Below are 11,543 nucleotides of genomic sequence, written 5' to 3'. Positions count from 1 at the left end.
ATTACATTTTCCTTTCGATTACTGTTCCTGGTAGTGGATCCAATCTGTCCTTATAAGGAATCTTAATTTGCCATTCGACCCTGAGATAGCCTTTCCGTCCCCAGAGAGAGAGACAGAGAGAGAGATAGAGACAGAGAGACAGAGACAGAGAGAAACAGAGAGCGCGTGCATGTGTGTGTGTATGTGTGCATGGGCTCTCTCACAGAGCCCCCCATAAAGGGACTTGGTGCTGTGCTGACTTACTTTAGTTTGAGTCCTTCAGAGGATGTTTTGGATTTTGTTGGTACAAGAAACAAATATGTCCTAAGAGCAATGGAGCTTTTGCTGCTGAATGACCTCTTGCGTGGTTCTGATTGCAGGCCAGGGCAGCTGACTGGGGTGACAAGGCCCATTCACAGACCTTTTTATGTGAAACTACTTGTTTAACTGGCTTCAAGGTCTAAGTTTTCTTCTCATTGTCAGGAAAGTTTCCTATTTATCTTACATACAGCTTCAAAGGCACTGTCAAACTACGGCTGATTTTCTACATAATGAATGCCTCAAATCCCTACTTTCTTGCAAAATTCACTTCACTGCAATTTTTACAGTGCCTTTCTAAAATATCCATGGCCAGCATAAACAGGGGTTAGGAGGCCCAGTCAGTGGTTGAAACTAACCACAAATATGTATGGGGCTGAGGGTAGTTAGACAGAGAGACAGAGAAGAGACCACTATGACAATAATAGCTGGGAATGATCACGCTGGACAAGATCTGAGGGTTAAAAATAGGTAAGAGATATTCTTGATAAACTTTTAGTATCAATATTGCAAAGCACAATACCCAACAGCAGGGAGAGAGAGTGACAGAGACAGAGAGAGAGAGGGAGAGAGAGAGAGATAGAGAGAGAGAGATAGAGAGATAGAGAGAGAGAGAGAGAGAGAGAGAGAGAGAGAGAGAGAGAGAGAGAGAGAGAGAGAGAGAAGCACCTGCCACAGAGGCAGGCAAGGGATGGGGGTGGAGAATGATGGGAAGGAATCTGGGAACACTGGTGCTAGGATATGTACACCGGTGGATGGATGGGTGTTTGAATACTATATGACTGAAATCCAATCATGAATGGCTTTGTAATGCTCTAAAAATAAATAATAATAAAATAAATTTAAAAAAATTAACACTTAGGTACTTTATATATTTAAAACAGGAAACATTTGTCTTTTTTTTCTCACTTGTATTCTCGAAAGACTCTGGGGAAAGTGTGTATGAAGCTGTCACCCATGACTTGCTCTTCCTCTCAACATCCCCAACCGTAACCCAACAAGCTCCAGACTGCATCTGTTGGGTCCACTTTAGCTTCTCTCTTCTCCAGAACCTAATGCCAGGCCTCTCAGATTTATTTCTATCATGGCTTAAATGGCCTTGAATGCTTCCTATCCATGCAGACCTTTCCTCTCTAATAAAGCTTTGACGGGACTGAGGTGGGCGCAGCCTTTGTTATTTTTGTTTTCGAGCCACGCCCAACGGTGCTCAGATCTCACTCCTGGCTGAGTACATGGGGTGCAGGAGCTCAAGCCAGGTCCGGCCTGCTGTGCCATCTCTCCGGCCCTGAACTGCCTTTTATTTTGATGCCCCAAGCAGCACCCTAGAGGAACTCGAAGCAGCTGTTCAGCTCAGAATCAAAGTTACTGTCTGATTGGGTTTGCTGTGAAGAAATATCTCCTCAGTGCCCCTTCAATCAACTAATCTAGGTCTTTGTTAATGAAAACAGAATTTTATCTTAATTGTCACTGGATTAAGTGCAAAGATGATCATTTAAACCTTATGTGACATTATTATTATTATTATTATTATTATTATTATTATTATTATTATTATTTGCTTTTTGGGTCACACCCAGCGATGCTCAGGGGTTACTCCTGGCTTTGCACTCAGGAATTACTCCTGGGGGTGCTTGGGGGACCATATGGGATGCCGGGGATCGAACCCGGGTCAGCCGCGTGCAAGGCAAACGCCCTACCCGCTGTGCTATCGCTCCAGCCCCCAGTGACTTTTTTTTTTTTTTTTAAATCATGGTCACTTTCAGAAAATAATGCACTTACCAGAATGAACTAGATTTTAGGCATCAAGATTTTAACACAAAGTGGTTATTATAGAGCCTGCTTTTCCTTGGTTGGGGGGTACCCCTGGCAGTGCCAGGAAGCCATGGGGGTGGGCGGCTCTGTGCTCGGGCTCACTCTGAGTTGAGGGATAGATATGGTGCTGGGGAGAGCATCCCCGGTCAGCAGTGAGCTAGGCAAGCACACCACCCTCTGTACCAACTCTCCGGCTCTGAGAAAACCTTTTCAATCAGGACAACTCTCAGAGATTCTCAGGTTTCTGTACCACCCCTCACCCACACCCCCAGGCCAGATAACGTGCCCTACCTCTGCATTTCTCTTCTTGGCCCTGAAAGGTAAGATGAAGTTCACTACTTTAATTCTTCATCAACAAAATTCAGGGGAACCTACGATTTAGCAGCCTCTGTGCTGATCAACCATCAATTTAGCAATCCCAGACTTGGTTCTCTCTCCCTCTGTGCCTCCACTGCTGGTTTGCTCACGCCCCAGATGCCTTCTCTTTTACAAGGAGCTGAAGGAATTGATTAGGTTCTTAATTTTGAAAAGTTACAAAGGTCTTTGACTTGGTGAAAGTAGGAGAAGATACGTGCACACAGACACTAACAGAGTGATACACTAGTAGCTAGGAATCCCCAAAGCAAGCCCTTAAGCACAGATAAGGGCCCCCAGGGACCAGATGGTGAGCCCCTGGCACTGTGACCATGTTTTCCTTTTAAAGCAGCTTTTACTTAATACTGAGTGGGGGAAGAAAGAACAGACAAAGAAGGAATGTGTTTATAAGCAACAAGAGTTTTCCAGTGCAACTCTCATCCAGGTAAGAAGTGATAATTTAGATGTTAGATTGTTTGAAATGTGACAACACAATGAATCTTATCTGCACAGGTGAATGAAATTTATTAGTACTAACAATGTAATTAGCAGTGAAATTTCAGAGTCACACTGTTCTTTATTACAAGAGTAATTTATACATAGCTAGAGGTACATGTTCTCAGCTTATTCAAAAATTTAATATAGAAAACATACTGATTTCAAAGAAAAAATTAAGATAGGACTTTCCAATTAATACAGAAGGCACTAAAGTTTGAAATATGTACTTTGAAGATGATTTTTAAATAATTAATTTTTTCAGTCAGCATGAATACTGTTAAAAACTCCAGCTGAAATTTTTTCAATTTGAACTCAATCAATAAACTCCTAATTTTGTTTTAACAGATTATCCTTTAGGTGCTTTGAAGCTGTTTATTATTTTGAGCAGTTAAAACAAAAAGAATTTTCTGAATATAGCTGCAAAGAATACAATTCAAATTAACATTCTGAACTGTAATGGCAAATTCAATTCTAAGAATTCATGGAAAAGTATGTTTTTAATAACCAAGGTTTTGTGAAATGGCCTGGGTGGGTGGAGGAAATGGAAAGAAAGACAAAAGAAAAATTCCTTTTACATATAAAAATTGCTTTCAAAAGAGTGTTAAAATTTACTAATGGCTGGAAAAATGAAATGCTTAACAAAATGAAAATGTTAAAATGTTCTACCCCTTCATTCTCAGCAATGGAAAACAAATTATCAAATGCTTTCTTTTCAGCAGGTCGACTTTAGGGGGGAGAAACTCCAAATCAATAATAGTGAGTTTTTTGTTGAAATATTGAATGTAATCAAAGGAAAGTGAAAGGAAAGTGAAATTTACCAGTTACACATGCGGGGTGGGGGACTGGGGAGGTGGGGGGAGGGGGGAGATATACTGTGATTCTTGGTGGTGGAATATGTGCACTGGTGAAGGGATGGGTGTTCAAGCATTGTATAACTGAGACTTAAACCTGAAAGCTTTGTAACTTTCCACATGGTGATTCAATAAAAGAATAAATTAATAATAATTTAAAAATTACTAATGGCAGCATACAGAAAATAAATGAGTTAACAGGAGAAACATACATTAGGTTTGAAAGTATCACAAATAAAAATAAAAATATTCATATACTATACTTATTCAGTTTTATAATTCAATAGGTAAGACAGGGTTAAAAACATTTTGGTGAATTTTGATTAAGTACCAGAAATTACTTCCCAGTATTGACAGAAAATAAAAAAGAAAATTTTTATTGCAATTTTGCACAAGTGAAGTCTTAGATTTAATACCCAACCCCACATAAAACTGTTTTTTGAGCATTATGAGATACGTGTATATCATGAGTTCACTTTTCAGACAGGAAGAATTTGGCTGAGATTCATTGGGTGACTCAGGAAATATATAGAACTCGAGTTTTCTCATTCAAGTCTCCAAAATCTTTTCCTTACAGGTTATCCTGCAATATAACCCGTTTTCTTTTGTAAAAGTCACTATTACATCTTTCTCAATTGTGATGTTTCTCTTGTCTGCACACACACACAAAAGAGCAGACATATCCCATCCCAGAAAAATTTTGAAATATTTTCCCTCTTTAAAAGAAGTTGGGAGAATGAGTTAAAGAAATACGGTGCTAGGGCAATATTGCCTTACACACAGCTGACCCAGGTTTGATCTTCAGCATCGCATATGGTTCCCCAAGCACCACAAAGAATGAGCCCTGAGCACTGCTACTGTTACCCTAAAAGAGAATGTTTGTGTGGTGGTGGTGGTGTGTGAGTGTGTGTGTGTGTGTGTGTGTGTGTGTGTGTATGAAAGAGAGACATCGAGAGCATATATGTCCACATAATATATGTAACTTAATTCTACTCAAAAAATTTATAAAACATGAAAAGAATCTCTAAAGTATGAATAGTTCTTCACTGTAAATTCAACATTTTCTGAGTCCTTAGAAGAAATGTATTTGGTATTTACATAGCTAAAGTCAAATTACCAGATAAGAATCCAGTGAATACAGCCCAGTTTAGATAGCCAAGTCAGATAATTTAGGTACAAACAATAATCTCTTGTCCCCAGATAACCCCTACTTAATCCTGTTTTCTGACTGCAAATACTTCTCTGTTGCCCAGAGGCAGTTATAAACTATATTTAACTGAGATGCAGGTAGAGAAGAGTTTTGTTTTGTTAAGCATACATAAATCTTAATTTAAAATGCTTTATATATATTTTTTATAAAGTCTGTTTATAAAGGAAAGTCTCTTATAGTCATGAAACACTCTCCAAGAGGAAAAAACCCGGGAAATCCACAAGGATGTGCAACCCTCCCTGACATCCTGTTTTCCATGCCTGATTCTCCCACATCTCCCATCACAAGGCAAGGTCTGTGGACAGAGACCTGGTGAGTGAAGTGAGAAAGGGCCAGGGGGAGAGAGCCAGGCCTGAATGTCCATGGGGGGCTCCACAGTTCTAGTCTCCTAACTTCAGCTTCCACAAAAACTGTCTGTTTCCCCCAGATCAGCATTTTACGTTTGGAGGGAGGGTACTATTTTTCGGGGCCTTTCCATAAAACAGGCAGCTTTCTCCGTGTGGTTTTTGTTGTTACTTAAAGTTTTATTTGCCCAGTTGGATTTGTTTGTTGTCCATGCTATTGCCTACAATGGAAAGCAGATCTATTAAGAATCTTTTGTCTGGGTTGGGGTGATGGTAGAGTGGGTAGGGCACTGACCCCCCGCACACAATCAACCCGGGTTCAATTCCCACCCACCCCCCATATGATCACCGGAGCCTAGAGCCAGGAGTAAATGCTGAGCACTGCTAGGTGTGCCCCCCCCCCCCGCAACAACAACAAAATAAACAAATAAAAGCAAAGTTCTCTGTTGAAAATGTTCTTTTCTTTGTAGGTAAAATATTGGGCTTCAGAAAGCTGGAGATCATCACTCTAAGCATTGCGTTTCAGGGGGCGACACTTGGGGAAGTCTCTTGGTGGGTGCTTCTGTGCCATGAACAAGTGTCTGAAACCACTCAGTGACCATGTGTGATTCACTCGTGACACATTCCTAGCTGCATATTGCCAAGTATCACTGTGCTTTTGATTTTCAGTTCTTGGGGATATTCTTTAATAAACGCAACCTCACTGGATGCATTCTGGCTAGACACAGAGGGGTCTCACATGGTGGGTTCAGCTCAGTCTGATCCTGTCCTGTGTACGACTGTGTAACTCAGAAACATTCATGACTTCATTAATTGAAATGCTATTTAGAAACTTCCAGGACCAGAGCACTTGTGGAAACTAACAGGGCCCCGGGTTTGAGCCTTGGCACTGCATGGACTTCTAGAGACCACTGGGTTCAGCCTTCAGTGCTAATCATCTGTAACTAATCATCTGTCAAAGAAAAGCACACTCTCACTCATTGTAGCACTATATACAAAAGCCAAGAGCTGACCACTGGTGGGTAAACATGCAGTTCACAGAGAGCTACTGTTTTCAAATGGCAAAATGCTACCATTAACAACAACCCCATGGAGAATATTATACTTAGTGAAATAGATCATACAGAGAAGGGCAAATTGCATTTGGTTTAATTCATTTGTAACACTCATTAAAACCAAACAAATGAATTAAATAAGACAAAAATGTTTAGGCATACGGCCAAATTAGGGTTATCAGGGGGAAAGAGGCAAGAGTATGAAAGGAGTAGATTTAAAAAGGGGGGATGGTAAATTGGAGGGTGAAGTACTTTTAGAAATGAACTTTACATAGTACAAATCACTGTATCACTGTCATCCCATTGCTCATCGATTTGCTCGAGCAGGCACCAGTAACAGCTCCATTGTGAGACTTGTTGTTACTGTTTTTGGCATATTGGATATGCCACAGGTACCTTGCCAGGCTCTGCCATGTGGGTGAGATACTCTCAGTAGATTGCCGGACTCTCAGAGAGGGGTGGAGGAATTGTACCTGGGTCAGCCTCATGCAAGGCAAATGCCCTACCCACTGTGCTATTAAAAGCACAGAAGGCTAAACCAATGGTACAAGTACTGGATTTTAATAATGTACACCTGAAGCACTACTACAGTGCAATGTGACTGAAATAAAACTTTATCTTATTGTCAAAGAACAAGTGTTTTGGGAAATGAAATCAAAAGCTGCTAAAATGGACAAGTTTACCTATACAGCATGTCACCTGTGCCAATCCCTCTTCCAAGTCTACACTCATACACCTCATTCAATCCTCAAATCCCCAAAGAAATTTTCCAACTGCAGTATTCCCATTCAACAGGTAAGGCAACTGAGGCAGAGAAATGAAATGGCAAATGGTACAACCACATCAGAGAGATAGTGTGTTCACAAATCACAGCCTCCAACACTGAGTACCGCCAGTCAACAGCAGAAAAGCCAGGACTGAAAGCATCTCGCCTTCAGGGGGATGCTTCAAACTTCATGAAACCCAGGCTGCCCCTAAAGTTGCCACTCACAGATCTCTGCATTTCATAAAAGATTCTATTTTTTGTTTTGTTTTGGGGCCACACATAGCAATGTTCAGGGGTTACTCCTGGCTCTGCACTCCAGAATCACTCAGAAATCACCTGGCAGTGTTAGGGGGTATTATAAGGGGTTCTGGGAATGAAACCAGGGTCAGCCACATGCAAGGCAATTGCCCTCCCCACTCAACTGTCACTCTAGACTGGAAAAATATTCTTCTATCCTCCTTCTTCTCCTTCTCCTTCTCCTTCTCCTTCTCCTTCTCCTTCTCCTTCTCCTTCTCCTTCTCTTCCTTCTTCTCTTTCTCCTTCTCCTTCTCCTTCTCCCCCTTCTCCTTCTCCTTCTTTTAAAAGAAACAGATTGTTTGGAAGGTGAAATTCAACACCACCAGATAAGGTTAGTGCATCATTCTCCAACTGGACAAAATGCTGCTGTTTAAGAGGTGGAGGGGCCAAGTGTCAGGGTGCTTATCCTGCACGCTGCAGCCCCGGGGGTAAATCAGAAACACAGAGACACTCTCATATCCACAGTCACTCACGCCGGGGCACCCTTGCCCGGGCATTTACAACCGCAACCAACGCTCCTGTCTTCATAAATTCACATTAGAGAAACCCCACTATCAACATCAGGTACTTTAAAAAGGGGCGGGGGCAAGGGGGGGAGCCCATGGTTTCACAAACATCAAGTTTCTCAGCATCATTTCTGCTCATAAACCCTGATGGAAGCCTGGGGAGAAGCTGGAGATGGGGGCCGCGGAGCCAGAGACAAAGGGTCAGTTCTCTGTGGCCTGAAGCAAGCTCAGGAGGAGGGGAGGACCCCCCTGAAGCTGCCTCCATTCGGAGCAGGCCTGAGAGGCTGGCGGAGGGCAGCAGACGGGCCTTGGTCTCCCAGGGGTACAGGCCGAGCCCCAACAAGCACACATTCCAACTCCCAGGTCCCGCAGCCAGATACCAGCCCACTCCCCCCCACACACACCTGGTGCTTCTTCCAGGGCGTTTTCCCGCAGGGGACACTGCCAGGTCCCGACTTTGTTCCCTCCTAAGTTTGGCCCTGGGCATAGCGCAGGCAGCAGGGGTACAGCCTGGACCATATGCGAACAGGAACCACTCAGTGACCTTAGACCGACAGCCGGGGTGCAAGCGCTGTGCACATGATGCAGCTGCCCAGGGACACACCGGGTTGTTCGCCTCGTGCTGTGCGCACAAGCGGGACCAGGACTGCAGAAAGGAGTCCGGCGCATGCGCACCACATCATCCCTGCATCTCAGCCCCCCCCCACCCGCCCCGGGGCAGCATCCGACACATGCAGCAATGCTCAGGGCTTATTCCTGGCTCTGCGCTCAGGGATCACTCCTGGTGGAGCCCAGGGCACCACAGGAAATGCGGGGATCAAATCAAGGTCGGCCAAGTGCAAGGCAAGCCCCCTCCCTGCTCTACTCTCTGGCACGCCTCCTAATTGCTCTACTGCCTGGCAAGCACCCTGCCTGCTATACTGTCAAAGCAAGCACCCTACCTGTTCTGGCCCCATCATAGTTTTTAAGCCCTGTTAGATTTCATTCAGCTCTTTGTTAAGTTCATTAAATTTTTTATAAGGAAACAATGTGAGTAGCCAAAGCTGTACAATATTGAATCTTACCAAAAAAGAGTTGCGTGTATTTAGTCTTTATGAACAACTGATTGAATTCAATGTAATTCTTTGAGAATCACTCCTTACTTCCGTAAATTGCACACACATTAAGGATATTGCCAACATAATGCCAAACTTATCTCTATTAATATCCACTCAGGTCACATACACTAGCTATATACATGGAAATGCTGGTTATTAATTTAAAACATCAGGTAAAGAAAGTGTTTTGATGATTTTATTGCACTCTGTACATAATTTCATGTATTTGCACTAAAGTTGGTTTTTTGGTTTGTTTGTTTTTTTTTTTTTTTTTGCTTTTTGGGTTACACTTGGCGATGCACAGGGGTCACTCCTGGTTCTGCACTCAGGAATTACCCCCCTGGCGGTGCTCAGGGGACCAAGTGGGATGCTGGGAGTCGAACCTGAGTCAGCTGCATGGAAGGCAAACGCCCTACCCCCTGTGCTATCGCTCCAGCCCCTGTATTAAAGTTTTGAGTGTACTAATTCATTAGTAGAGAGATATATCAGTAAGATACATAGCAATTTGTTACTATCACACCTTAGTAAATTTGTGTTACTATCACACAGTAGAAGGTTTTGGGTGTACTAATTTATCAGTAGAGAGATACATCTGTAGCACTGTAGCACTGTCCTCTGGTTGTTCGTTGATTTGCTCGAGTGGGCACCAGTAACATCTCTATTGTGAGACTTGTTGTTACTGTTTTTGTCACATCGAGTACGCCACATCAGTAAGCTATAAAGCAATTAGTTTTTTATTATCACATAGTAGTAAAATTAATTGTTGGTAAGTTGCTTTAAAAATACACATGCAATAATGCCAAACCTCCAGCTATCTGAAGTGGAGCAAACCAATTCAATCTACTCTTGTGAAATGCAAGAAATTTCCTCTAAAAATCTACCTTTAGTTGAAAAACATAGATGAAATATTAAGCATTATATTGAAAACGGATTCATCATGCTGTTGTTAACTGCCCACCATAACTGAATTTTCACAGCTTTGCATTTGCCTTATGACTGTCACCTGGAAACCCACATCAGACAGAAGCAGATGGAGTCTCACTTTCTCGGCAAGGTGAATTTCCAATGTCCTTCCCAATATGCCTTCCACTGTAGATGTATGAAAATGAACTCAAAAGGTGAGCATTCTCCTGTGACAAACCAAGTCATGCGGCATATTGCTGTCAGCAGGAATCAAGCCCATGTGAGTCTAACAAAGCACTGAAGACTCCATGATCTGGACCCAGTTTTCTTTTCAGTGTCCTCATCGGCCCGACTGCACACAGGCTTCCTCTCTCATCTGCTCTGTGCGTTTATGCTGCCCACCTGTTTGGAATGCTCTTGCCTCTTCCTGCCTTCCACATCTCCTGATTCCGCATGTTCAGCCAAATTCTAACCACTTTTTGGTCTGGCTTAGACTTCCCAGGACAACTCTGCCATGCTTTAGGTAGTGGCCCAATAGTTTCTGGCATTTCCTCAATGTAGCATTCACTATACCATATTGTAATGTCTGTTTCCCTGTCTCTGCCCCCACTGTGCATTCAGAGAAGGTAGAAGCTCGAATGTTATTGGCTGACTCAGTCTGGCAGATTGATGGTCACATAACACAGCAAACACTTAATTATTAAAGAATAAAATAGTTCTAAAGGAAGATCTTTTGACTTTGAGGGGGAAAAATGAAAACGTGTGTGAGTGTTTTAAGGTCTATTTTTTCTTATATTGAGTAGAAAATTGAGTGTTAGTTACTTATTTTTTATGCAAAATACTGATAGGAAGTTATTTTTTTCAGACTTAAAACAGAATTGAAAGGATACTTTGATTCTTACCTTCTCTCTTGCATTCTCCCTTCTCCCCTCCTCCCTTCCCTACCTCCTCAATCCCAATTAAGATACTCAAATAACTCACAGATAAATGGAGAAGTGCATTTTGGTTTTGTTTTTGTCCCACGCCTGGCTGTATTCAGGGCTTACTGCTGGCTGTGAACTCAGGGTCCACTCCTAGCAGGGCTCAAGGGACCACATGTTATGCTTGAGTTGGCTACATGCAAAGTACTATCTCATCTATTTCTTAATAGTAATAGTTTGATGTGTGGATACTTCAAATTAGAATCTTTTTCTGGAAAGTAGTAAGAAGGCACTTTAGCTGCAAAAAATTTGATAACTTCTCTCTATAAATAAGGAACCCCGCGCCCCAAATAACTCATAGGAAAGTAAACATAGTAAAATAGATGTCAATATTTCTATACTATTAACCAAGGAAAACATATTTAAGTGGGTTTCATGTAGAATAGTTTGATTCTTTAAATTAGACACATTAGAATTTGATGCCTTAAGAGCAGATTCAAATATTTCTGAACGTAAACTACAGGCAGTTATTTGCAAATACCATATAATTATGTTATTCATATATATTTTATTTCTATTTCTATTAATTGCAAAACAACTAATAATCTGAGATGACAACCTAAATATTAACTG

The sequence above is a fragment of the Sorex araneus genome, chromosome 3 (assembly GCF_027595985.1).
Source record: "Sorex araneus isolate mSorAra2 chromosome 3, mSorAra2.pri, whole genome shotgun sequence".
NCBI lineage: Eukaryota > Metazoa > Chordata > Mammalia > Eulipotyphla > Soricidae > Sorex > Sorex araneus.
This window is presented reverse-complemented; position numbering follows the sequence as displayed.